Source organism: Phyllobates terribilis, unplaced genomic scaffold (genome assembly GCF_046119375.1).
Source record: "Phyllobates terribilis strain yellow unplaced genomic scaffold, ASM4611937v1 Scaffold_2__4_contigs__length_985480577, whole genome shotgun sequence".
Classification (NCBI taxonomy): Eukaryota; Metazoa; Chordata; class Amphibia; order Anura; family Dendrobatidae; genus Phyllobates; species Phyllobates terribilis.
Genome location: NW_027362762.1, coordinates 66539153 through 66558162, shown reverse-complemented (window position 1 = coordinate 66558162; position 19010 = coordinate 66539153). Strand labels below are relative to the sequence as shown.

Genomic DNA, 19010 nt, shown 5'->3' with positions numbered 1-19010 from the left:
AAATGTACTAACAACTCTCTACTCACCTTGTGACGTTAACACCTCCCCCATCGAAAGAGTTGATATGGCCAACTTAAAGTGGACTTGTCACATGCAAAATTTAAAGTTACAACTTTCAAAATTTGCCAATTTTTCATTGCCCTCAAATTAAATGGCTACCAGTGAGTATGTAGCTATATGCATTACACTAACATATGTGATCTCTAACAAAGGGGAAAAATAACAAAAATGCTGGAGTGGTGTTTTAAGAAGGATTGACATTTCTTTGAGAAGACACTCCAGTCTATCATAGCTAGTACGAATAGCACCATAGTCATCGAGTTCATGAAACAGCGCTATTTACTTGCAAACAATCTGGACTGTGAAAACTGCCATTAACCTCTTAGTTGGATCTCTTGTCTCCGATGATCTGATGGATATTCTTGGAAACGTATTAACAACAAGAACTGTCCGTCATGCGGGAGTCCATCAGAAAGGGCTCTTTCTTTGAAAAGTTCCTCATATCTCTGAAAAAGTGGCTACACATTGCTCACCTGTGGTGTTTGGAAGTCTTTGAAAAACAAGCTGCTCAACTTACTAGAATATCAGAAAGCCCCATACTGGAGTCATGTGTTGACGATATTTGTGTCAAGTGAAGTTTTAGTCCTAAAGGGACATGCTCTTCTCCGTTCCTGAGCTATGACCCCCTCTTTCCTGTATGTAAATCTAGTCTTGTTATCCAAATGGGTGGGCACTTGAGAAGAAAATGACCACAGAGAATAACTGAGGACCAGTCCCACTTGGATGAAAAAGCTAGATTTATCTACATCGAAGAAGGTCCATATTTCAAAACAGGGCATCCTCAAAATGTCCATATAACCGCTCATGAAAACATGCTTAAAGGGACAACTAGGACAACCCCTTCTTAATCTGCCCCTGTTAAAAAAAAAACTACTTTTACTCATATCTTGTGCCGAAGCTGTTCCACTGTTGTCGGCACCAGAGCTTGCGCCCAATCAGCGCTGGCATCAATGGTCCCACCTTCGGACATATAAGTAATCAAGAGGAAGTGAGAGATGTGGCTGGTCACTCACTTCTTCTTGATTACTTATACGTCCCAAGGTGAGGAAAGTGACGCCAATGCTCACGTGTCATAAAAACACAATGTGAGCTTAAGAGGCTTAAAACTGGGTAAGGAACAGCCAAACTTCTCTACAAAGGTGAGGCTGTGGAAGACAATTTAGTTTCACAGGTCATCCACCATTGCAAGAATGAGCACAGTAACAAGACACAAGGTAGTTATACTACATCAGCAAGGTCTCTCCCAGGCAAAGATTTCAAAATAGTTTGGGGTTTCAAGATGTGTTATTCAAGCTTTTTTGAAGAAGCACTAAGAAATGGGCAACATTTCTACGCAGTGTACATATTGGTCAGCCAAGGAAACAGTGCAGCAGTGGAAAGACACATCATGCCTATTACGCTTCAAAATAGGAATTTGTCCAGCATTGCTATCAGCTCAGAACTATTAGCAACCAGGGGGACCCAGATACAACCATCTACTGTGAGACAAAATTTGGCCAGAAGTTGTCTGCATGGAGGATTTGCAGCCAAAAAAGCCATACTTCGAAGTGGAAACAAAGTCAAGTGACTGAACTGTGCACGAAATCATGGGAACCGGAAGAGCCAAAATGTGAAATCTTTGTCAGTAACAGTTGCCAGTTGTTCACCAAAGTGCTGGAGAGCAGCTCAATAATGACTGTCTGCAGGAACAGTGAAGCACAGGGGGGGGTTCATTGCAAGTCTACGGTTATATTTCATCAAATGGAGATGGGGATGTGGTCAGGATTAATGTTGTCCTCAATGCTGAGAAATAGAGGCAGATACTTATCCATCATACAATACTATCAGGGAAGCATCCAATTGGCTCCTAATTTATTCTGCAGCAGGACAAATACCCCAAAACATCCAGCCAATTTCATTAAGAACTATCCTCAATGTAAAGAAGAAGAAGTAGTCCTGGAAGTGATGATACGGCCACATACAACCCTGATCTCACACCATCCAGTCTGTGTGGGATCACATGAAGAGACAGAAGGATTTGCACAAGCGACATAAAATCTGGGGTCAGTTCTCCAAGATGTTTGGAACAACCTCCCTACCGAGTTCCCTTAAAGAGGCTGTCCAGTACTTTTTCATTATCCTTAGGATAGTTCATCAGTATCTGATCGGCCAAGGTCTGACATCCAGCACTCTCGCCAATCAGCTGTTATTAGAGTCGACAGTGGCGGCCACCGGCAGGAAGTAGTCACTTGCGGAGCTGGCCGTCTTCTGGTAGTGGCCCTCACAGGTCACTACACATCCGACTCCTATTGATTTGAATAGGAGGCAGATGTGTAGTACCAAGTCTCAGCGACTACCAGAAGACAAAGCAGGTTGGCAAGTGAGTACTTCCGGCCGGCCGCTACCGACACCGATTGAAGCGCAGCTGATCGGCAAGGGTGCAAGGTGTTGGACCCCATCCGATCAGACATTAATGATCTATCCTAAGGATATGTCATCAATGCTAAAGTAGTGGACAACCTTTTCAAAACTGTATCCATTCTTCTAGGCACAGTTTTTAAAGGCAAAGTGCGGTCACACCAAATATTGATTTTATTTAGATTTCTCTTTTGTTCATTCACTCAACTGATAAAAATAAACTAGTAACACTTCTATTTTTTAAAACATTCTTACTCTGCAGCATTTTTTCTACACCTGCCTAAAACAGTACTTTATATAAATGGATATGGGGCTATATCTCAGGCACAGAGAGGAGCAGAATGAAAAGGAAAAAACTTCCAATTCAGGAGAATATCAATATTTACACCAGGTAAAAAATATTAGTAACTGGACCTCTTTAAGGAACGGTTCCCTAAAACCCACATTGTCTGCCACTATGATATACTGTATATAGTATATACCTAATCGGCTGCCACTATGGTATATATGGCTTTGGTAATATAATACTATGAGGATTTGCAAAGTTACAGGAAAGCCGGCTCTGTAGAGTTGCTAATTCTAAACGTGTGAGTCCGTAACACAGTGCGTGAAAGTTGATACCGTGCAACAGTCGGTTTCTGGCACAGAAATGATGTGAATATGCAGCGGCAGGGAGGCTCTCTGCGGGATAAATTCTTCAGGGGGATGTTCTATAACATCCAGTGTTGTTAATAGCAGAATGGTATAGTGCTGAACGCCCCAGGCAGGAGGCAGACACACTACTCAAGGGCTCACAAACTATAACTCTTATTTAAGGGACTCTTAGTTGTGGTTCATGAGATATGGCGTACATTGCAGATCCCTTTCATAAATCAGGTAAAATACTTCTTTCCAAAGTCGCGGTCTAGCAAAGTCTTATTTTTCTCATTCCCTTAGTAAAAAAAAAAACTAATAATAAAATGAAATCTCCCTACATCCCAGTACTAAGCTGAGACGGATGTGTATCTCCGCGTTTAATCCACTGTCTTCGGAATCGCTATCATCATCAAGGTCACCTTCAAGGTATCTACTTGATATATAAGGGGAGGCGTACACCATTATATCCCTCAGGTGTCATTCAGGAAGACATGGCTTTCTCGCTACTGCGTGGGTTGAAGGAAACAAAAGCATTAATGAGCAGAATTACTTAAACAAGTTTGATGATATCGTATATGACTTGTGTGAATTTTCTGTCGCTCTTCCTTTATGACTCATAGATAACTTGGATTAGATTTAATTTATTTATTCAGCCTCTGATGGCATTGTGGGAGTGGAGGAGTGGAGAAATGGCCCTCTAGGCTAACCATTCAACCCATTAACATGTGGTCATTGGATGCCGGCACATAGGGTCCCCAATGGTCACCATACACACTAGACTAAAGTTGGCCAAACTTGTCTATATCGGCAGATTGCCTTAAATTCTAAAGTGTATGGGGGCCATTCGACTCTCTATCCCCCGGATAGATGATATCAGTGGAGATAAGAGTTGGCAGTTCGTATTTCAATGGCTGCCCCTTTTGTTCTCCGAGAGATAAGCTGCTGCCAGAGCTGTCTGGAAGAGGTTTTCTCCAAGATCCCCTTTGCAAGGCTTATAAGCCTCCTCGCATTGGAATGTCACTCTCCACAAGGAGATACCTTACCCCTTGGACCCCGGTCAGAAGCCTCTCACCTAGCCAAAGCAGATCTCACATTTTGCACTGATGAGGGGTAAACACCCTGAAACACCATGTCTGCAAATTGAGACATCAGCAGATGTCAGAGCCGGCTGCAGCCGGGAGTCACGTGATGCCTATGAGCGGCCAGCTATAGCGCCGCTCACAGGCAATACATACAACTAAAGATAATTACTAAAACACTGGGGGGCAATTCAAAAAAGTACTCCTTTAAATGCTTGCATACCCTATATAACATAAAAATAAGTAAATAATATCTACTCGCCTCCTACACCGTAGCCGCACCAGCAATGTTGGCATTGTGATTTCCAATGCCTGGTCATGTCATGAGAGCACTGCAGCCTATCAGCGGTCACTGATAGGCTGCAGCGCTCACATGACACAATAATGTTACTCGTGCACCAGAAATCGCAGCATCGCGGTCCATGAAATTGCACCAGTCTGAGAAATGAGTATGTTTTTTTATTTTTTTTTTAACTTCATATAGGGCATGGAAACATTAACGTATCCAGTTGTAGACAACACCTTTAAGAACAAAAGAATCAGCCATGTTAAAATTTAACAGCCTGATCTTTCTTTCTCTGAGAGAAAGTCAGGACTGGTAGTCGCACATCTCTGACCCTCACAGATCCCAAGAATGAGAGTCTTCTATTTGATTAGAACGGTCATCACACATGATTGTGCACAACTACTCCATTCATTAAAATGATCTACATGACTGATGGAGATCTCCATCAGTCCCATTGACTATGTGCATGTGTGACCACCACTCTGTTCAAACAAGCGACTCCGTCATCATGTACTCCATGTGAATGGAGTACTGGAAGGTGCATGGGTGACTACCCTTTCATTCACTGTTCCAAAGACACATTGAAGTGAATGGACCAGTGGTCGCGCATGCACATTACCACTCCCATAGACCCATAGAAGTGAAAGGAGCAGTGGATTGGCATGTGCATTAACACTCCCATAGAGCCATAGAAGTGAATGGAGCAGTGCTCGCACATGAGCATTACCACTCCGATAGAGCAATAGACATGAATGGAGCAGTGGTCATGCATGTGCTTTACCACTCCCATAGAATTGAATGGACCAGTGGTCACACATGCAAATTGCCACTCCGATAGACCCAGAAAAGTGGAGCATTGGTTGCGCATGCGCATTACCACTCCCGTAGAGCCATAGAAGTGAAAGGAGCAGAGGTCGAGCATGCGCATTGCCACTCCAGTAGAGCCATAGAAGTGAATGGAGCAGAGATCATGCATGCACAATTCCACTCCATTCACATGGTAACATGGGACCTCTTTTCTTCTGATCATTGGGGTACCATCGGTTGGGATCATACATTTATCCCCAATCCCATGAATAGATGATGATTGTTTTTCATGGGATAATTACTTAATGTGCGTGACCACCTGAGAGGGGTTTCCCAAGAATTTAATGTAGAAGGTCTAGCCTAAGCTTAGGTCATCAATCTCTAAGTCTTGGACGACCCCTTTAAAAGATCTTGATCAAAGACGGAATGGATATAATGGGCAGGGCGATCGATAAAGGTGATAAAGACAATCAGCATGGAACGACCTGGCTGTGGAGTCTCCTCCAGGCCTATCCTGTGTTCACTGTAATCAATTCCCACATATTTATCATGGAGAATGAATAAAGTTGCAATTAACGCTTGAATAAAGTAACACTCGAGGAAAATACAACTTCTCTTCAGGCAAATCACCTGAGAAATGGAAATTAATGATTTCAAAACCAGTACTTCAACGTAAAGGGGATTCTATACATTTTCATAAAGCCCTGCTTTCAGGTAGGAGGCGCTTTCATTGCACTTGACTCTGCAAAATGTCGGGAATCCCTGGAGGTTTGAGGACATTGTTGTTCCTGGGTACAACAAGTAAAAAAAAGAAAAAGTTGTCACGATTCCTCAGCTCAGTAAGTGACTGTTTTGCTGCCCTATTGAACCTAAGTCATTGGGTCATGCTGAGTTGTCGGTGTTTTGATGGCTCGGCCGTCCAATCTTGTGATGTGCTGAGCTCTTGGTACTTTGATTGACAGCTCGGCCGTCCAATTTGTGACTGGAAGGTGCAGGGCTTTCTCCAGGTATTCTCTGTTCTGAAGACTGCCCAGCTACTTAACTGAGCTGTCTGGATCTGGACCCTGTCAGATTATGTTGTGCTGAGTTCTGATCTTCTGCTGCCTGACCCTTTGGACCGTGTTCTGACTATCTCTTCATCTTATCCTTTTGCTTTGATCCGTTATCTCCTGGTATTTTGACCCTGGACCGTGACCTGACTTACTCTTTTGTATGTGCTCTCTTGGTACTGACCCCAGAACATTTGACTTCTCTACCTCACAGTCTGTCCGTGAGTAGTGATTGGCATCACCCAAGTGCTATGTATTAAAAATTCCACAGTTGTTTTTTAGCTGGTCACCTTATTGGGATGACTGATCTCACCAAATTACATATAGGGATTGCTCAAAAGGAGCATGGGTTTACCGGTACTGTGCAACAAAATTTTGTCACAAATTTGCACCACATGACTTCAGCCATATAATAAGACATACAGCACCCATGTCCCTTCTGCTAAGTCACCGAATTGTGTGGAGCCACCTATTTTTGTGTTGAGTTTACACAACTACGCCTCTATGTGGTCAGCTGCAAGCCCAAATTTGTTACTAAAAGATCTGGATGCTCTCAGGAAATTTAGATCTGTTGGGTAGAGGGTGTAGATACTACAGTCACAACTGAGTCCTGATGTCACACAGTACCTTGGGACCCTGGGCGCTTACCAGGTCCCTAATACTAGGGGTGCCCTAGTCTATCCCTGTCCCCCGGATTACTTCTGATGGTGGAGACGCAGGGTTCACATGCCTTGCTATGCTCCTATATCAACCCTTAGCTGTCCTCTCCCCCACCCAGAGAGGTGGGAAGCCAAAGTGTATAGAAATACACTAACCAGACAAACAAGGGAAGATGGACAGGGATAAATGAAAATAGCAATCAAACAAATTACACTCACCAAACAACAGAAAGGAACACCGGGGAAGGAGAAACCAAATAGGAGAAGATAAGGATGTGCACACAGACAAAACTCCAAGCATCAATCTCCTGAACAATCTCCAAACACTAACGCCAACCATCAACAACACCTCCAACTCCAGAACCAGGCAGCAAGAACCAACACTGGAGCACTGGAGTGGCCAACACTGAACAGCTGAGACAATCCAGGTAGGAAAGCTCCATGAGCTTCAACTGAACAGATTAACCCTTGCACTACTAGCAAGGAAAAAACCTGCACTGTTTAATAAGATGGTGAAGTACTTCTAACCAGTGCAGGAGTGCGTGAAACCAGACGCCACGATCTTCTGGCGTCTCTCTGTCGCAATATCCCCATGACACCTGAATAGGGAAGGGACCTAAAAAGTCCCTCGATAACATATGAGGAGACCAATAGGAAAAAATTATGTGTGGTTTTATAGGGGGGGCCTCGGGACCTGTTACCGATTTTATCTGAGGATTTAAGAAATTGTGGCACGCTCCACTAAATGTAATATTATTGAGATATTCAACCATGCATCAAGGGGAAAATATCTGTAATATTGGTATCATAAGGAGGCATCATATGGCGGCACACATACTCCGTTAGACCTTAGACTACAACAGCTACCATCCAAGCATATAACTCAGTGGTCTCCAAATTTTGTATTTTGTGATACAGTTACATACCGGCAAATGATGCGTTGTATCCAAAATTCTTTATTCTTTCTTGGACTCCTTCAGAATTCATAGGTCCTGTCAAATAAAAAAAAAAAACATATATATGTATAAGGGAAGGGAAAATATGTCGCTTACTATTGGTTATGACGTTGAAATAAAATTAGGTAATATAAAAAAAAATTAAAAGCTATAAAAAAGAAGAAAAGTCTAAAAAAAATGTAATAAAATTATGCAAAGCAATAGAATACAAAATATTAAAGCTCTAAAAATAAATATAAAAAATGTAAATTTATATAAAAAAAAATAAAGAAACAATATATACATATATATACATTTATATATATATAAATAAATTGTGTATATATATATATATATATATATATATATATATATATATATATATATATATATATATATATATATATATATATACACACACACATTTTTATTTCTTTTTAGTCTGTATTATATATATATATATATATTTATATATATAATAAAGAAAATAGTATGTATATATATGTGTGTGTATATATTAGATAAGAAAATGGAACAGAACTAGACTTGAAAATTGGGTGCAGAGCCTCCCAGACAATAATTCCGTTGTGCAATATGTATAACGCATAAGAAGAAGAGGCAGCACTCCAAAAATTGTGAAAAAAGGGACTTTATTAGTCCATCAGATGTGGCAACGTTTCAGCTTGAAAAAGGCTGTGCTCAGCCGAAACGTTGCCACATCTGATGGACTAATAAAGTCCCTTTTTTTCACAATTTTTGGAGTGCTGCCTCTTCTTCTTATGCGTTATATATGTGTATATATAATTTCTTATTTATTTATATATTTGTAAAATAAAATAAAATTATGTAAAGTAATGGAATAAAATTTTTTAAAAGTTCTAAAAAAAGAAGAAAAATATATATTAAAAAACAAAAGTTTATTTTCAAGTGTATTTTAATGTGGCAGAATACCAGTATACCACCTATTACTTCACATATTGCAACAAAAAAAGTATTTAAGTTTTCATGACTGTATAAATTCAAAGATAAATATTGTATATATAATGAAGCAAAGTAAAATAAAATATTGTGAAACAACAGAATGTAACTTCAAGTCAATAACACTTCTGTGAAATCTACCTGTCCAGTTATGAAGCGACACTGATTGTGAATCAATTTCTCCTGCTGTTGTGCAAATGGAACAGACAACTGGTAGAAATGATCGGCAATTAGCAAGATACCCCCTATAAAGGAGGGGTTCTGCAGGTGGTGACCACAGACCATTTCTCTGTTCTCATCCTTTTGGGCTGTTGTTTTGGTCACTTTTTCATTTTGCCATTGCTCTCACCCCTAGAGGTACAGTACCATGAGGCAGTGTCTACAGTACAACCCACAGAAGTTGCTCAGGTAGTGCAGTTCATCCAGGATGGCACATCAGTGCGAGCTGTGGCAAGAAGGGTAGCTATGTCTGTCAGCACAGTGTCCAGAGCATGGAGCAGATACCAGGAGATGTGGAGGGAGCCATAGGAGGGCAACAACCCAGCAGCAGGACCACTACCTGCTCCTTTGTGCAAGGAGGAGCACTGCCAGAGCCCTGCAAAAGGACCTCCAGCAGGCCACAAATGTGCATGTGTCTGCACAAACGGTTAGAAACCGACTCCATGAGGGTGGTATGAGGGCCCGACGTCCACAGATGGGGGTTGTGCTCACAGCCCAACACCGTGCAGGACGCTTGGCATTTGCCACAGAACACCAGGATTGGCAAAGTCGCCACTGGCGCCCTGTGCTCTTCAGAGATGAAAGCAGGTTCACACTGAGCACATGTGACAGACGTGACAGAGTCTGGAGACGCCGTGGAGAGCGATCTCCTGCCTCCAACATCCTTCAGCATGACCGGTTTGGCAGTGGGTCAGTAATGGTGTGGGATGGCATTTCTTTGGAGGGCCGCACAGCCCTCCATGTGCTCGCCAGAGGTAGCCTGACTGCCATTAGGTACCGAGATGAGATCCTCAGACCCCTTGTGAGGCCATATGCTGGTGCGGTTGGCCCTGGGTTCCTCCTAATGCAGGACAATGCCAGACCTCATGTGGCTGGAGTGTGTCAGCAGTTCCTGCAAGATGAAGGCATTGAAGCTATGGACTGGCCCGTACGTTCCCCAGACCTGAATCCGATTGAGCACATCTGGGACATCATGTCTCGCTCCATCCACCAACGTCACGTTGCCCCACAGACTGTCCAGGAGTTGGCGGATGCTTTAGTCAAGGTCTGGGAGGAGATCCCACAGGAGACCATCCGCAACCTCATCAGGAGCATGCCCAGGCGTTGTAGGAAGGTCATACAGGCACGTGGAGGCCACACACAATGCTCAACCTCATCAGGAGCATGCCCAGGCATTGTAGGGAGGTCATACAGGCACGTGGAGGCCACACACAATACTGAGCCTCATTTTGACTTGTTTTAAGGACATTACATCAAAGTTGGATCAGCCTGTAGTGTGTTTTTCCACTTTCATTTTGAGGGTGACTCCAAATCCAGGCCTTCATTGGTTAATAAATTTGATTTCCATTGATGATTTTTGTGTGATTTTGTTGTCAGCACATTCAACTTTGTACAGAACAAAGTATTCAATGAGAATATTTCATTCATTCAGATCTAGGATGTGTTATTTGAGTGTTCCCTTCATTTTTTTTAGCAGTATATATATATATATGTGTATATATTTTTTAATTTTATTGTATTTTACTTTGCTTCATTTTTAACTGCTTTTTATATTCATTTTTTACTCTCAATTTTTATTTTTATTTTTGCTCTTCTCATGTGAAACCGTATTTAAGTATCTGATTGAGGTGTAGGTATTGATATTAAATATTCATGTCTAGTCATGAGTAAGGTGGGAGACATCAAGGTGGTACTCGTGCTCCTTTCAAAGGTGGGGGGAAGGGTAATTGCACAATATGGGGGTTGGTGGAGTGGGGGGGGGGGAGAAAATAAGCCACAATCTCTATTCTTGACTGTGGATTGTCATGGAAACTTTAAGTTGATTAGAGAGTAGACATCTCACAATCCGTACTTACAGAGCATTGTCTCTTACACACACTCATGTATGCAGAGATAACTCGGTGATAATTATTCCGGGTTCTGTAACTTATTGTTACCATAGTGATATCGATAGAATCTCACATAAAACACAAGGAATCACAATTATATCCAGAGCATTTGCACTACTGTTACAATGTAGAGCTTGATATTTAATACACCAATCTAGTTTAAGATCTTTAAAATTTTAAAGTGCACCTGTCACTTGCCATAAATACGTTTCCCCGGTGTAAATGCCGTTGTTCTCCTGAATCCGGCGATGTTTTCCATTTGTTCCAGCGTCTCTCCATTCTTGAGATATGACCTCCTCTTCCCATTATATAAACCTAGTCTGTGTAGCCAAGTGGGCGTAGTTCTTTGTAGGCATCTACTTGAGGACCACACCTACCTGGCTAAGAAGACTAGATTTATATAAATGGAAGAGATCATATCTCAGGAACGGAGAGGCGCAGAAACACAAGAAATACAACACCGGATTCAGAAGAAGAGCGGCATTTACACCAGGTATAAAAAAAATGACATATTTATAGCAAGTGACAGCTCCTCTTTTAGGTCAATGCCACTGAAACTAAAATAATTTAAAGAATTGTCTAGTTAACAGAACCCATTCTCCAGTGTGGGTGGATCTGCTACAAATAACAGCTCCCTGTCTAAAGCACCAAGTACATCCATACTGTACATAGATCCATTTTATATGAAAAGTGTGTAATGCTCTATTTCCCCTGTAGTGGCGCTGCTGAGAAATTTAACAGCCACACTGTTTTTTTTTTTTTTAAAGAATACAGCAAATGATAGAATAAGGCAGCTCCGATCTCCCATTAGCCAAAATGGCACCTAAACGTTGTTCATCCGGTGTTGTGATCTGTGATTTTGATTGAGGACTCTCAAATTGTAATATTTTGCTGTTGTGATGGCAGATCTAAGTTTACACCACCTATAAAGTTGCTTATTTTGTTGTAGAAATTTGCACTAAAATATTATCATACAGTATTGGTTATGTGCCTTACCAGGAAATAGACGCCCCCTTTGGAGCATGTCAGACAAAGCACAGAAAGTGTCTAAAATGCATCACAAATGTGGTGAAATACTTTTGAGACGGCTTTTTTTTTACGCAAGTTGCTCCAGAATTCTGAGACATTTAGCATAATAAATCTCTCTATATGTCTAGTATGTTCTCTAATGATAGATCCACTTTAATATTAAAGGGATTGTCCCATTTCATGTCCTTTAGAGCAGTGGTCCCCAACCTTTTTTGCACCAGGGACCGGCTTGAAGCAAGATCATTTTTCCATGGCCCAGCAAGGAGGGGGTGGGGTGGGCGGGGCTTTGGTCATATGGGGGCGGGGTAATGGAGGGATTTGGAGTTTAGTGCATACTTATCATATAGTGTAGACCAGGTCCCCGCCAGGAGCTATGCCAGGAGCCCCACATAATGTGCTGTGCCAGGAGCCGTATCACTGAGGCCCCATCACGCCCTGCAGCAGGACAGGGCAGCTGTCCTGACAGCTGCTGTTCAGCTGCATTTACTTCATCCCAGGGGCGGACACAGACTGTAGTGGGCCCCTGTGCAAGAAATTTTTGGGGGCCCCCCCCGCCCTTCATAAGGCAACAAAGTTATGTAAACATAACCCCCCCATGTGCATCTCTCACCCCCCCATGTGCAGCTCACCCCCGTGCATCTCTCATCCCCCTCCGTGCATCTCTCATCCACCCCCCGTGCATCTCTCATCCACCCCCCGTGCATCTCTCATCCCCTCCGTGCACCTCTCATCCCCCCCGTGCATCTCTCACCCCCCCGTGCATCTCTCATCCACCCCCCGTGCATCTCTCATCCCCCCCGTGCATCTCTCACCCCCCCGTGCATCTCTCACCCCCCCCGTGCATCTCTCACCCCCCCGTGCATCTCTCATCCACCCCGTGCATCTCTCACCCCCCCGTGCATCTCTCATCCACCCCCCGTGCATCTCTCATCCCCCCCGTGCATCTCTCATCTCTCCCCTCCCTCCCATGTGCATCTCTCATCTCTCCCATCCCCCCATGTGCTTCTCTCATCTCTCCCCTCCCTCCCATGTGCATCTCTCATCTCTCCCCTCCCCCCCATGTGGATCTCTCATCTCTCCCCTCCCCCATGTGCATCTCTCATCTCTCCCCTCCCCCATGTGCATCTCTCATCTCTCCCCTCCCCCCCATGTGGATCTCTCATCTCTCCCCTCCCCCATGTGCATCTCTCATCTCTCCCCTCCCCCCATGTGCATCTCTCATCTCTCCCCTCCCCCCCATGTGGATCTCTCATCTCTCCCCTCCCCCATGTGCATCTCTCATCTCTCCCCTCCCCCATGTGCATCTCTCATCTCTCCCCTCCCCCCCATGTGGATCTCTCATCTCTCCCCTCCCCCATGTGCATCTCTCATCTCTCCCCTCCCCCCATGTGGATCTCTCATCTCTCCCCTCCCCCCATGTGCATCTCTCATCTCTCCCCTCCCCCCATGTGCATCTCTCATCTCTCCCCTCCCTCCCATGTGCATCTCTCATCTCTCCCCTCCCCCCCATGTGGATCTCTCATCTCTCCCCTCCCCCATGTGCATCTCTCATCTCTCCCCTCCCCCATGTGCATCTCTCATCTCTCCCCTCCCCCCCATGTGCATCTCTCATCTCTCCCCTCCCCCCCATGTGCATCTCTCATCTCTCCCCTCCCCCCATGTGCATCTCTCATCTCTCCCCTCCCCCCCATGTGGATCTCTCATCTCTCCCCTCCCCCATGTGCATCTCTCATCTCTCCCCTCCCCCCCATGTGGATCTCTCATCTCTCCCCTCCCCCATGTGCATCTCTCATCTCTCCCCTCCCCCCATGTGCATCTCCCATTCCCCCCACTCCTAGTTAATTGTATTTAAAAAAAAATAAAACTTGTTATACTTACCTTCATGCGATCCCTGCAGAATCCTGGCGCTCGTCCAAATCGCTGACACCAGGTTCTCCTGACTTCCGGCCATGTGACGGCGCCGTCACATGACCGGAAGTCAGGGGAATCATGAAGGTGCTGCCGCAGCAGCGCAGCGCTAAGATGTCCCGGACCCGGCGCTTAGCATGCGGCCGGGGGCCCCATGAGGAGAGAGACGCACAAGAGGGGGTCTCCGAGGGGGCTCCTACCGGCCGGGCCCCATACTGGAGTCAGGGCAGTCATGCCCTGATGGCGGCCCTGCTGGAGGCTGGAGGGGCCCTGTAGTATTACGTGACCAATCAAAAATATGGTAGTCTAAGCAATATATAAAAAGTTTGAGTCCTCCAAAGCCTGTTCGTGACTTTGCTCTGGTTCATAGAAGGGGGTTCTGAACAGGGAACCTCTTACTAAGACGTCTCTATGCTCTAAAGCAGAGGTCCCCAACCGCCGGTCCGCGGACCAGGACCGGGCCGTTGGGGTTTTTCAGCCGGTCCGCGGACCGGCGGTTGGGGACCTCTGCTTTAGAGCATAGAGACGTCTTAGTAAGAGGTTCCCTGTTCAGAACCCCCTTCTATGAACCAGAGCAAAGTCACGAACAGGCTTTGGAGGACTCAAACTTTTTATATATTGCTTAGACTACCATATTTTTGATTGGTCACGTAATACTACATTTATCCTGTAGGTGCTGCTGCAGTGAAAACTATTCACTGCCAGACAAGCCAAACCTGCTGTCAGGGGTGTGTCAGAAGTGACAGACAGTCTCCCTGCAGTTGGTTGCAGGAGATCTCTACGTTTGGCATTACAGACATCTTTTTGAAGGCTGTCTCTAGGACTCAGCGGCTACCTTCCTCTGGCTAATTAACACCCTGCCTGGGTGAATAAATACCTGCTGTGTTTCAGAGGTAGGTGCTGGCGATATTCATTACTACTGGTGAAGGCTTTAGCAAGAGCAGTACTTCGTCCTCTCTGGAGCTTGAGGACGTGGGCGCATTTGTCTGGAGTCTCATCTAAAGCTAAGCAATTTCCCCCTGTTTTTGTACCCTTGTTGTCTATAGTGTTTAGTGGAGATCGACTAGTGCTCATCTCCTCCCTTCCCTAGCCATAGCTATACACCAGGGAAAGATAGGGCGAGGCACGCATGCAGCAATTGGTGAAGAGCCAATACAGGGACGTTAGGGGAGACAGGGTGACGCTAGATCAACCTAGGCGGTCTCCACTTCCCCCCTTTCCCTAGAGTCTGGGCTCCGTTTCACTCTTCCCCTTGTGTTGCACTAAGTCTTTCCCACACCTTGCGTGAGACCTGCAGCGATCAACTGAATGCCAAAGCAGCTCTCATTTTTAAAGGGTTTTATTCCCCTGCAGATTGGACAGCTACTTTTCTTTTTTCACATATCTTGGAATTGGACAGATCAGTACAGTCCTTCAAACTATTGAAATATATTTATTTTCAATAATTTCAAATGATTTCAAGGATCTAAAACTGAGAGCAATGCTCAATGCAGGACATCCCGGAACCTTGCCTCACGGCTTGTCTGTGAGTAGTGACTAGCATCACAATAAATGATTGATTGCAAATAGTGGCAGCTGAGCTGTATTTCAACATGCCCCAATAAAAAGAAAATTAAAAAATAACAACCAAAGCCTCGGTGCGTAAAACACAAAGCAGTCGCTTCGCAGTTCTTAGCACCAGCAGTCACAAAATGTTTAACAATTCGCCCGCTTATGTCGCCGGCAACAGATTACAGTTATCAGAAATTAGCTGAGCCAAATATTTTTTTTAAGGAAGACAAGAAGCAGTCAATCCTGCATTGTGTAGATAATTGATCATTATACTTCTATTACTCTGGGCCAGAAGACTGATCTCATAATTAACTGGGACTCGGGTTCTAATTAGGATATTTGTTATTCATGTTTTGCAGGGAGAATCAAGTGCAGAGAAATTAACATAACGCTTTAACCTAAAAAATATATATATATATATATATATATATATATATGAAAAAAAAAAATGAAAGAACATTTTTGCAGTAAATGTAAATTTATGATTACAGATGACATTCTTAATGGGGAGAAAATCTGCTCTTGATTTGTAGAATTTTTTTTTTGGCTGATGAGAAACAGACTTGTTATTATTGACCTTACACAGTTGTCATTAGACGATCGACTGTGTTAGCGTCCTGCGGGCGCAATCTCTTCACGTCTGTCGCATATTACAATATTTGCTGTATTTACATGACATTCACTTTGAAGGAAAAAAAAAAGAAGAAAGGACCAAGAAGGTAAAGAATGTTTCTGATAATAGAAAAAAAAAAGAGCAGAAAATCTAAAAAAAAATGTAAAAAAAAATACTAGTAAATGTAAAAAAATAAGGCTATCGATGTGGTAAAAGTGAATATTCGGATAAATCGGACCAGACTAGAGCATACTGTGATTTTTAACACATGGACTTGAGATTTATGTGAAAAATAGCCCATGTGAACTAGCACATACCCTATCATTGGGTCCTTGGGCTGTCCGTTTTACTTATGGCCTGAAAATACATTTGTCTGAATGTACAATAACTTATGGGACTTCCCCTCTTTGAATGGCATGGTAGCACACACAAGACAGTCTTAGAACAGTAGGACCTTTACTTCGAGTAACAGAGTTTACTTACTATAATATTAACGTATTTCCAGCTATTGGAACAGACAATGTACAAACACACAATCCAGGCCTTGATCCGGCATCCAGAGTCTGTATCGGGACTCTCGTCCTTTCTCAGTCCAACACTGGATGGCTCTACATCTCATTCACACACTCAACGGCAAAGCTTCCTTGCTCACACTCTTAGCAGGTTCCTCGCTCGCACATCTCAGGTCCTCATACCTGATTCACTCCTTGTTCTCGATTCTGCTCATCTGGACTTCTACCTAGCCAGCACTGCCAGCGGCAGCTTCACGATACAACTCTCTATCTTATCAGGGGTCAAATATTCTTTGACCTCCCTCATGACTCTATCTCTGCCATCAAGATTTCCACACTTTCCCCAACTCTTGTCTCGATAAGACGCCAACTCTACTAGGGTGGCAATTTTCCTCACCTCCTTAGGATCAGACAAGCTTCTACCCAGGACACTCACAAGAGTCACTCTATCCTCCATAATCTGGGGCAACAAACCACAATAAAATGTGTCTTCTAGCCATTTACAAGTTGTGGGCTACATCAGGTAGCACCTAGATATGGTTGGATGGCTTTTGTGCTCTTTGATAAAAATCACTAACTAAAATGTACATACAATATCACAGACCATAGACAAAGCAAATGCAACAGTTATAAAGCACACAGCAAAGGACTGTTGGGTAGTAGTGGGGGTTGCAATGAATTTGACTTGGGGCTGATCTTAGGAGCGGACTAAGGGCTCATGGACTCTTCAGTGATTTTATCGTACGAGAAAACTGGTCTGAGTTTCATCAGTGTTTTCGATTAGAGTTTCATCAGATGTTCATCAGCATTTGGTCAGATGATAAGAAAAAAAAGTTTCTCCAGCTTCTCCCATCTATCAGTCCATGATGTCATCCAAGTGCTGTCTGATTTTTTTCACGGACCCATAGGCTTTCTTTGCCGAGTTTGATCCGACACTCGGATCAACATCAGACATGTCTCCGCAATTTTGCACAGACCGCTCAGTCCACCAGAAAATCACTGACATGTGATAAGCCCTAAAGACTATCACAGGATAAGCCCTAAAGACTATCACAGGTACGAGTGCTATCTGTGAAAAACATGGATAGAACTCACACGAGAAAATCTGACGTGTCAAATAGCCTTAATATTGCTGCCTTCATAAAAACTGTCTCCCAGTTTTCCCAAACTCCTGAGAAGCATATGCTCTGTGATTAGGATGAAATATCATCTTCTGCGGTGTAACTACTGCCTCTACATCCCTTATAGTTCTGCTAATGAACTACATACATTCCAACAGTTCCTAAATTTCCTGGGACAGGCAAATTTGGGTCTGTTCCAGACTAAAAAGGGGCTCCTGGTTTCAAGGTGAGACTCAAAATTCCTATATTATTAACTTTAGACGTCAACTGGATTCGACTTTTACTGGACTAGACTTTTACTGGACTGGACTTCTACTGGAGGGGACTTCTACTGGAGGGGACTTCTACTGGAGGGGACTTCTACCGGAGTGAGCTTCTACCGAAGCGGACTTCTACTAGAGAGGACTTCAACTAGAGAGGACTTCTACTGGAGGGGTCTTCTACTGGAGGGGACTTCTACTGGAGGGGACTTCTACCGGAGTGAGCTTCTACCGAAGCGGACTTCTACTAGAGAGGACTTCAACTAGAGAGGACTTCAACTAGAGAGGACTTCAACTAGAGAGGACTTCTACTGGAGGGGTCTTCTACTGGAGGGGACTTCTACTGGAGGGGACTTCTACTGGAGGGGACTTCTACCGGAGTGAGCTTCTACCGAAGCGGACTTCAACTAGAGAGGACTTCAACTAGAGAGGACTTCAACTAGAGAGGACTTCTACTGGAGGGGTCTTCTACTGGAGGGGTCTTCTACTGGAGCGAACTTCCACTGGAGGGGACTTCTGCTGGAGCAAACTTCTACTGAAGCGGACTTCTACTAGAGAGGACTTCTACTGGAGCGATCCTCTACTGGAGTGGACTTCTACTGAAGTGGTCTTCTACTGGAGAGGACTTATACTGGAGCGATCCTCAACTGGAGCGGACTTCTACTGGAGTGAACTTCTACTGGAGCAGACTTCTACTGGAGTGGACTTCTACAGGATGGGACTTCTACTGGAGCAGACTTCTACAGAAGGTCTGCATATTACGGCCTTTAATATGGATGTTAAAACAAGCCCTAATTACCCTGTCTAAAAGTGGACTAAGTCGTAGGGCAGCACGGCGGCTCAGTGGTTAGCACTGTTGTTTTGCAGTGATTTATTCAAATCTTGCCAAAGGCGACATCTGCATGAAGTTTGAATGTTCTCCTTGTTTGTGTATGGGGTTCTTATCACCCTCCAAAAACATACTGCTAGGGATGTGAGTCCCAATGGGGACAGTGATAACAATGTCTATAAAAGCACTGTGG

The 19010-nt window shown here is 43.9% G+C and overlaps 1 protein-coding gene across 2 annotated transcripts in view; it reads right to left on the bottom strand.

Annotated features, from left to right (window-relative positions):
* The window catches only part of FAT3 (FAT atypical cadherin 3), a 735917-nt gene that overhangs the window by 595117 nt on the left and 121790 nt on the right, over nucleotides 1–19010 (bottom strand). The window contains exon 2 of one of the 2 annotated variants that reach the window (XM_073662065.1): nucleotides 7900–7965. The exons of the other annotated variant lie outside the window; for it this stretch is intronic. The gene's annotated coding sequence lies outside the window, so the exon portion shown is untranslated. The remainder of the gene's footprint in view (nucleotides 1–7899; nucleotides 7966–19010) is intronic. 2 annotated transcript variants of the gene reach the window in all.